Genomic DNA, 9,153 nt, shown 5'->3' with positions numbered 1-9,153 from the left:
GGGCGAGCTCACGAGACGCTCAGCTGTAACTCTTCACGCCATTGATTACTGACTATATAAGCCTCCGACACGCACCTCCGCGTGTCGGATTATTGCTGACCCAACTTGCTCTCGCCATTGTGCCATTGCCATAGTTTTGCCAACCTTGTTCCGTGTGTTTGTCGTGATTGCTTGCTTGTTTGTTTGCTTGCTTGTTTGTTTGCTCGTTTCTTCTACAGCTACGTTTCGGCTCGCTTTCTGTTTTCGATGTTTGGACTTAACCTTACCTTTTTGAGGAAGGACATTTTCGTTTTCGAGTTTCTTGCATTGCAAGCTCCTTTTGTTAGTCGTTTTGGTTCCCCTGGGGGAAGATCCTTCCCCCAGCGTTTTCCGTTCGTGTCTACCGACGCCAGTAAATATAGTTCCTCTATTATTATTGATAGCAACCCTCTTTGCCTATCGCCTGCCAATTGTTTTTTGCCGGCCACAATAAATATTGTTCCTACCATATTTTCCCTTGTCTGCGAATTAAGAATCCACCCACACCGCTTCCCAGCCCCGGCTGGGGAGCGATCCTCACAGAATAATCCGACCATGGATTCTGCAGACAAGGAGAAAATTTTTCATGCCTTGACCAGCCAAGGACGCCTAGTGGGCCAACAGGCGACCGAGCTCGCGACCCTGCGCGTCGCGGTCGGCCAACTGGTCCAGCAACTCATGAGCCTAGGGGTCCGACTGAGTACCCCAGTTCACCCTGCCTCGCCGGTTCCCAACCCGGTCGATCCCCCTTCCGGGGTTCCGCCCCCAGGTTACCCGGTTAAGGAGCCTAACCTGGCTCATCCCGACCGCTACGGCGGAGAGCCTGGCCTTTGCGGCCCATTTATTCATCATTGTATGCTGATTTTTGACCAGCAGCCCCTAACCTATGCGCTAGACAGCTCAAAAGTAGCTTTTATGATGAGCCTCCTGACTGGTCAAGCGAGTGCATGGGCCATGGCCGTGAGCAACGCGCACCCAGCAATCCGCTCCTCATTTCCTAACTTCCTCGCCGAGTTTCAAAGGGTGTTCCACCACCCGGTCCGCGGGAAGGAGGCCGGAGCCGAACTGTTGGACTGTATCCAGGGCTCACGATCTGTTGCGGATTATTCGATCACCTTCCGCATCCGAGCAGCCGAGAGTGGGTTCGACGACTGCGCCCTGAGGTCCGTGTTCCGGAGAGGCCTGAACTCGGCTCTAAAAGATGAGCTGGCAGCCCGTGACAACGCCGAGACGCTGGAGGAGCTGATCACCCTGGCGATTCGGCTGGACAACCGCCTGCGAGAGCGTCGCCGAGAGCGAGGGGTGGAGCAGCGCCGCGCCGAGCTACCGCTTTTCCGGGTACCAGAGCCTGCACCAGCTGACGAGCCCATGCAGATAGGGGCAACCCGCCAGGCGCCCCGGGAGCAGCTTCGAGAGCGGGAGTGGGAGCAGCGTCGTCCCGAACGTCCACGCATCCGGGATTCCGAGTGGTCAACCTCCGACGAGTCCAGGCAGCCGGGTCCGGGCCGCCCGGATCTTCGTGAGAGGGAGCGTCGGCGCAGCACGGGGGCGTGCTTCTACTGTGGCCTGCCAGGACACCGAGTAGCAGGGTGCCCGGAGAAGGCCGCTCGCCAGGGATCGTCTCCTCGCCCCCCAACTAACTGTGAGTCCGCGGACCGCTCCGCCGCGGCCAAAGAACCCCGACAAGAGCCGGCTGCCAGCGTGGCAGGGGATCCGGACAGTCCCGGCACCCTCTTGAGACTGGAGATGGCCGGGGAGATCATGGGACTCGGTGGTAGCATCAAGATTCGCGCACTCATTGACTCTGGCGCTGACGAATGCTTTATTGATGCGGGCTTAGTGTCCCGACTCGGCTGCGTGGTCACCGAGCTCGATAGATCCAAAAAAATCTATGACCTCGACGGGCGCGAGCTGGCCGATGTCCGGCGCTTAACCGAGCCTCTTACCTTAAAGTTGTCGGGTAACCATATCGAGAAGCGCTCCTTCTTCGTCATGCCGGCCAGGTCAGCCCCCGTCGTGCTAGGAATTCCGTGGCTAACCTCACACAACCCAGTCATCGACTGGGGGCGCCTTTCAATCCAAAATTGGAGCCCGTTTTGCTACGCACATTGCCTACGGTCCGCCGAGGAGGGCGTGCAGGTTAGGGATCAGGTTCCCCGTCTCGGCTGCGCCCGGTCCACCTGCTGCGCCCGGCCCGCCGCAGCCTCTCCGTCAGCGGCACAGACCATGCCGCCCCTTCGCCAGCTGCGGCAGACCACGTCGCCTCCTCGCCAGCTGCTGAGCCCCGTTCCGGGCTCCTCGCCAGCTGCTGAGCCCCGTCCCGGCTCCCCGCCAGCTGCTGAGCCCCGTCCCGGCTCCCCGCCAGCTGCTGAGCCCCGTCCCGGCTCCCCGCCAGCTGCTGAGCCCCGTCCCGGCTCCCCGCCAGCTGCTGAGCCCCGTCCCGGCTCCCCGCCAGCTGCTGAGTCCCGTTCCGGCTCCCCGCCAACTGCTGAGCCCCGTTCTGGCGCTTCACGTTCCTGTTCCGGCGGTGCACGCCCTGCGTCCGTTTCAAGGTCAAGTCCACGTTCAAGCGGAGCACTCCCTGCGTCCGTCCCAAGTTCACGTCTCGGCGGAGCACATCGTGCGTCCGCCTCAAGTCCACGTTCCCGTCTCGACGGGGTTCGACGAGCAGCCGCCGCTCCACGTTCCAGTCCCGGCGGGGCTCGACGACCAGCCGCCGCTCCACGTTCCAGTCCCGGCGGGGCTCGACGACCAGCCGCCGCTCCACGTTCCAGTCCCGGCGGGGCTCGACGACCAGCCACCGTTCCACGTTCCTGTCCCTGGTCTGGCCTCCCGGACATCCGCCAGACCGGTCTCGAACTCGGGTGGTGGTCCCACCTCCCAACCCCTTCCGCCCACCCTTGTTCTTGGACTGTGTATTTGTGTTGTTTGGGACGTCTGGAATCCGTCCGTTAAGGGGGGGGTACTGTCACGATCCGTGCCTCGTCGTTGCAGCAGAGTGGGCGGGGTCGACGGCGCGTTGCCCGGAGACGCGGCCACGAGCGGGGCGAGCTCACGAGACGCTCAGCTGTAACTCTTCACGCCATTGATTACTGACTATATAAGCCTCCGACACGCACCTCCGCGTGTCGGATTATTGCTGACCCAACTTGCTCTCGCCATTGTGCCATTGCCATAGTTTTGCCAACCTTGTTCCGTGTGTTTGTCGTGATTGCTTGCTTGTTTGTTTGCTTGCTTGTTTGCTTGCTTGTTTGCTTGTTTGTTTGCTCGTTTCTTCTACAGCTACGTTTCGGCTCGCTTTCTGTTTTCGATGTTTGGACTTAACCTTACCCTTTTGAGGAAGGACATTTTCGTTTTCGAGTTTCTTGCATTGCAAGCTCCTTTTGTTAGTCGTTTTGGTTCCCCTGGGGGAAGATCTTTCCCCCAGCGTTTTCCGTTCGTGTCTACCGACGCCAGTAAATATAGTTCCTCTATTATTATTGATAGCAACCCTCTTTGCCTATCGCCTGCCAATTGTTTTTTGAGGGCCACAATAAATATTGTTCCTACCATATTTTCCCTTGTCTGCGAATTAAGAATCCACCCACACCGCTTCCCAGCCCCGGCTGGGGAGCGATCCTCACACTTAGACGTACAAAGACGTCTTTTAATGCAATGGCGCCCTCTACCAAAGACGTATAAGTACGTTTCCTGTCTTTTTTATGTCATAGTGTACATAAGGGTCTGATGCAACCTCTGACTGAGAATCAGCCTTGTCCGCATTGTGAATCATGTAAAAATCACCCAGCAGGGGGCAGAGGTGCAAATGATCCGCCTTGAATCTGCGCCAGAGGTACAAATGGGGGGCGGGATCCTGGGGTAGACTTATAAGTGTGGAGAGCAGCGTGGGTAGCAGCAGCATCGGCAGCACTAGCAGCAGTCGCATTAGTAGCGTTAGCAATGAAATCCTCCAAGCAAATGACGATCGAGGAATGCTTTTTTGTAAAAAAAAGCTTCCTAAAAGCATCAAGGCGATGGAGACGCTTTGGTTGAGAGGATGACGCTTCGTCGTCGTCACAACAAACAGGCGTCTAAAGAGGCTGCGCGTGCCTTGCGGCCTGCATCGCCTGCCTTCGGACAATAGCCAAAGCAGCCGAGAGTCCTCACCAGATCCCCCCGAACGAGGAGGTAAGCGCTCGCAAGTTACCATTGAACATGTGGTTTTAGCCCTCATGCTGTTATTGTACATATCATGCATCTTGCGGGCAGAAAATGTCGCGTAAATGTGCAGTTAGACGCGAGCTTGCTCGCTGACTTCCTCGAGGCTCTTGTCTAGCAACACGTTTTTAATCGCGATACCACTGCAACAACTGCCCGCACTTGCATGAACAATCTCGCGAGACCCCCTGCGAGACAACTGTGCCACTCAGTTACCGTAAAGGTGCAACAGTCGCAAATACAAATTTAGCACCATTACATGACATCTCCCCTCTTTTGTGTTATTTTCAATAACATCAAACAAGCACACATTTTCCCCAACTGGGCTGCAAAATGCAAAAAAGTAAAGATGCCTCTCAGAAAACAAGTTAACCTGAAATATGCATCAATCAAACAAATCCCAACAGCATGAGCAATTTTCTTTCATCTTTCCATTTTTATTTTCTTTCCCTTTTTTCTCTCTCTTTTCCTATTTTTTTTTTTTTCTCCCCCCAAAGACCATGAGTCTCAGTCTCACAGGTCAAGCCTGTCGACTGGTTTGCACACTCGTCCAGAACGGGTCACCACCCGAGTAGGTGGGGAAGTCGAGGATGTCGACTCGCTCCGGCATACAGGAACGTTGTCGTCTATGCCGGTGTTGACAGGGTGGACGTCCGTCGGCTTGTAGTCTTCGGATGCTGCTGGGACTGGCTGGGGAACTGGCCCAGGTTTGAGGTGACGGCGGTTCCGCCTCAGTTCTGCTCCTTGTGGCGTCCGGATGATGAAGGACCTAGGTGTTGTACTCTCGCATGAAACCACAGCCGGCAAACACCATGACTTCTCGTGATCCAATTTGGAAAGCACCTGGTCACCTGGACGTAAAGAAGGCAAAGTTCTGGCTCCATGGCGACGGTTGAAGTAGTGAGCCTGTTTAGCCTTTTCCTTCTTATCTGTCTCCTCCACATCAGTCCTGCTGGGCCACTTAGGTTTGAGGTTCTCCTCCAGTGTTGGAAGTGTTGTTCTAATTTTTCTCCCCATCAACAGCTCAGCTGGGCTGTAGCCTGTCGTGGAACAAGGAGTAGCTCGATGACACATGAGAGCCATGACAGGGTCCTCCTGCTTCAGGATCCTTTTAGCTGTTTGCACTGCTCTTTCTGCATGTCCATTTCCTTGTGGATGATGAGGGCTGGACGTGTAGTGTTGGAAGTCGAGCTGTTTAGCGAACTCCTTGAATTCAGCACTTGTAAACTGGGGACCATTGTCGCTCACAATCTCACTTGGAATGCCGAATCTAGCGAAAACGGTTTTCAAACTTTTTATTAATTGTGCACTCGTTGTAGATGGCAGGTGTAATATTTCAATAAACCTTGAGTAGTAATCCGAGATTACAAGGTAGTTATGTTGTTTAAATTCACAGATGTCCATGGCTACTCTCTTCCAAGGTCGCTCCGGAAGCGGTGTGGATAGGAGTGGCTCCTTTTGTTGAGTTCTTCTCATTTCGTAGCACACTTGACATGATGCCACGAGCTTGCATATTTCTGATGAAAGTCCGGGCCACCACACGGATGAACCCGCTCTCTGTCTACATTTGATGAGGCCTTGATGTCCCTCATGAACTTTCTGAAGTACTTCCCCTCTCATTGATCGTGGCACAACAATCCTACATCCTCTCAGAATTAGGCCATCGTGCACTGACAGTTCTGATTTAACTTGAACATATGCTCTAGCAACTACTGGCACTTTACTGATGTGCTCAGGCCATCCTCTCTCTATTAGTCCTGCAACACATTGAAGTTCGGGGTCAGCGGCTGTCGCTTCCCTAATTTCCTCCAACTTGCCTGTAGATGCCGGGATCCCTTCCACCACACTAGCCACATAACAGGCCACATCGCTATGCGTTTCGTTTACAGTGTTTGCGTTAGGTAGCGGGCTGCGTGACAGCGCGTCCGCAACAATCAGGGTTTTCCCAGGAGCATATTCTGCGATAGGGTTGAATCTCATTAGTCTCATGAGAAGACGCTGGCAACGTAAGGGTACATTGTCCAAACTTCGATTGTTGATGAGAGGTACAAGCGGCTTGTGATCAGTTACCAACTTGAACTGTTCCAGTCCGTTAAGGTATCTGTCGAACTTCTCGCACGCCCAGACACCAGCCAATGCTTCCTTTTCTATCTGTGCGTAGCGAGATTCTGCATCGCTTAGCCTTCGGGAGCAATAAGCTACAGGTTTCCAGTGATCTCCATGGAGTTGCAGTAACACACCACCCAGTCCATAACTGCTCGCATCAGCCGACACAGCAGTTGGCATCCCCACATTGTAGTAGGCAAGCACCGGTGCAGTTGTTAGCAATTCCTTAATGTCCTCAAAAGCTGCTTGTTGAGCGTGACTCCAAGTCCAGACGGCATCATTCCTCAGGAGCTCATGCATTGGCTGACCCACCGTTGAGAGGTTTGGAATATACCTTCCTAGGTAATTGACCATTCCCAATATCCTCTTCAGCTCTTTCAAATTACCTGGTGGCGACAACTGCCGTATAGCTTCCACCTTCTCTGGGTCTGGCCGGATGCCAGACCTGTCGATGAGGTGTCCAAGGAATCGCAGCTGGTTCTGTTTAATTGAACACTTATCTTTGTTGAGCTTCAGGCCAGCAGTCTGGATGCGTTGCATCACCTTCTCCAAGTTGTCGTCGTGCTCCTTCTCAGTAGCCCCGTACACCAGGATGTCATCCATGAAGACCTCAACCCCTTCAAGGCCCTGTAGAGTCTCCATCATCTTCCTCTGGAAGATCTCTGGTGCACTTGTAATTCCAAACGGGAGTCGTTTAAAGTTGAAGCGGCCAAAGGGAGTGATGAATGTAGTGAGCCTACAGCAGTCTGGATGGAGAGGTATCTGGAAGAATCCGCTGGCTGCATCCAAGGAAGAAAAGACTGTAGCTCCGCTTAGTTTCGCTATGATGTCATCAGCTGTGGGCAAAATGTACCGTTCTCGTTTAACAGCCTCATTCAGCCTTTTGAGGTCGACACAGATGCGGGCTTTTCCTGTGCTTTTCTTCAGGACTGGCACCATGGGTGCACACCAGTCAGTGGGCTGTGTAACCCTCTCTATTATGCCATTTTGTTCCATCCTCTGTAACTCTTCTTTCACCTTTTGCAGCATGGGCAGAGGAACACGTCGCGCTGTGTGTACGGCATATGGTTGAGCATTGTCTTTTAATTGTATTCGCACCGGTTCAGTCTTTAAAGTCCCATGTTCACCGTATGCTTGTATGTGACCTGTGTTGGTCACCAACTCATCTATTCGCCTCACCAGGTTCATTTTCACAGACATTGGCCGGCTGAGGAGGTTATTCACCGTGCGACCACGAATAACATAAACTGCGAGTGGGTAGCTTTTGCCTTTATAGGTAACTGTGCTTTGGATCAGACCTAAGCACTGCAATTCACCACCTGGACTATCAAGTGGAATGTCAGCAGGCTGCAGTTGTGTTTTGGGGGTGAGCGAGCGGTAGGTCTGTTCGCAGATGACGTTCACGTCTGCCCCTGTGTCAATTTTAAATTCTGCTGGGGTAGATCCCAGCAACAACTTCACGGCCCATTGCTGTGAAGTCCCATTTGCTTTTCTTACTGACCCAAGGAAATACGGTTGCTGTTGCTCCGGTTGCTCTGTGACTTCACTCACCGCTGCTTTTTTATTCCTACACACTCTGCTCCAATGCCCCACTTTGTTGCACGAGTTACATGTGGATTTCTTAGCAGGACATATTTCATCCTTATTATGCTTGGCTTTCCCACATTTTCCACATTGTCCATAACAGCTCTCCCTCTGCTTGAAGCGTTGCTTGGTGCACCCTTTAAACTTGTTGGTCACTTCATGTATCATCCCAGCTGCTTCTCCTTGCATGCTAATTTGGGACGTTACCTCCTCACACTGCCTGACCGTCTCAATCGTCCGCGCCAGTGTTAGGTCGTTCATCAGCTGCAGTTTACGTGAAACCTCCTTGTCCAATATTCCCACGACGATCCTGTCGCGAATGTTCTCCTCTCGGGTCGCGCCGAAGTCACAATGTTCCGAGAGCTCGTACAACGCACGAATGAAAGTCTCCGCCTTCTCGCCCGGCCGTTGTGCGCGCTGGTGGAAGCATGCGCGTTCATGTATCACATTCCGTCGTGGCACGAAATAGTCATCAAACTTGCCGAGTACTCGGTCAAAGTCATTTCTGTGTCCATCTTCGTCGAATGTAAACGACTTGTAGATGTTCTCGGACTCGCTACCCATGGCGTATATCAGGCTGCTCACCTGCACCGCGCCCTCTTCTCTGTCGAGTTTCGTGGCGGTCCTAAATCTCACAAATCGCTGCTTCCAGTCCGGCCACTCTCCTGGCTTAGCAAAGGGGAAACCCGTCGGGGGATTAAACTTGGCCATTGTTTCGAGTTTACTTCTGACACCATGTAAATGATGGCAACGAGGCTCTTGTCTAGCAACACGTTTTTAATAGCGATACCACTGCAACAACTGCCCGCACTTGCATGAACAATCTCGCGAGACCCCCTGCGAGACAACTGTGACACTCAGTTACCGTAAAGGTGCAACAGTCGCAAATACAAATTTAGCACCATTACATGACACTCGCCGACGAGGAAGTAAACGCTCGCAAGTTACCATTGAACATGTGGTTTTAGCCCTCATGCTGTTATTGTACATATCATGCATCTTGCGGGCAGAAAATGTCGCGTAAATGTGCAGTTAGACGCGATCTTGCTCGCTGACTTCCTCGTCCGGCCGCCTCTATTGCACAATTACACGCGAGCGCAAGTCCTCGCCGACGAGGAAGTAAACGCTCGCAAGTTACCATTGAACATGTGGTTTTAGCCCTCATGCTGTTATTGTACATATCATGCATCTTGCGGGCAGAAAATGTCGCGTAAATGTGCAGTTAGACGCGATCTTGCTCGCTGACTT

The sequence above is a fragment of the Idiotropiscis lumnitzeri genome, unplaced genomic scaffold, assembly GCF_059441095.1.
Source record: "Idiotropiscis lumnitzeri isolate Australia: NSW breed Sydney's pygmy pipehorse unplaced genomic scaffold, RoL_Ilum_1.0 HiC_scaffold_23, whole genome shotgun sequence".
NCBI lineage: Eukaryota > Metazoa > Chordata > Actinopteri > Syngnathiformes > Syngnathidae > Idiotropiscis > Idiotropiscis lumnitzeri.
The sequence above is the reverse complement of the archived record's forward strand: the minus strand, read 5'-3'. Positions refer to the sequence as shown.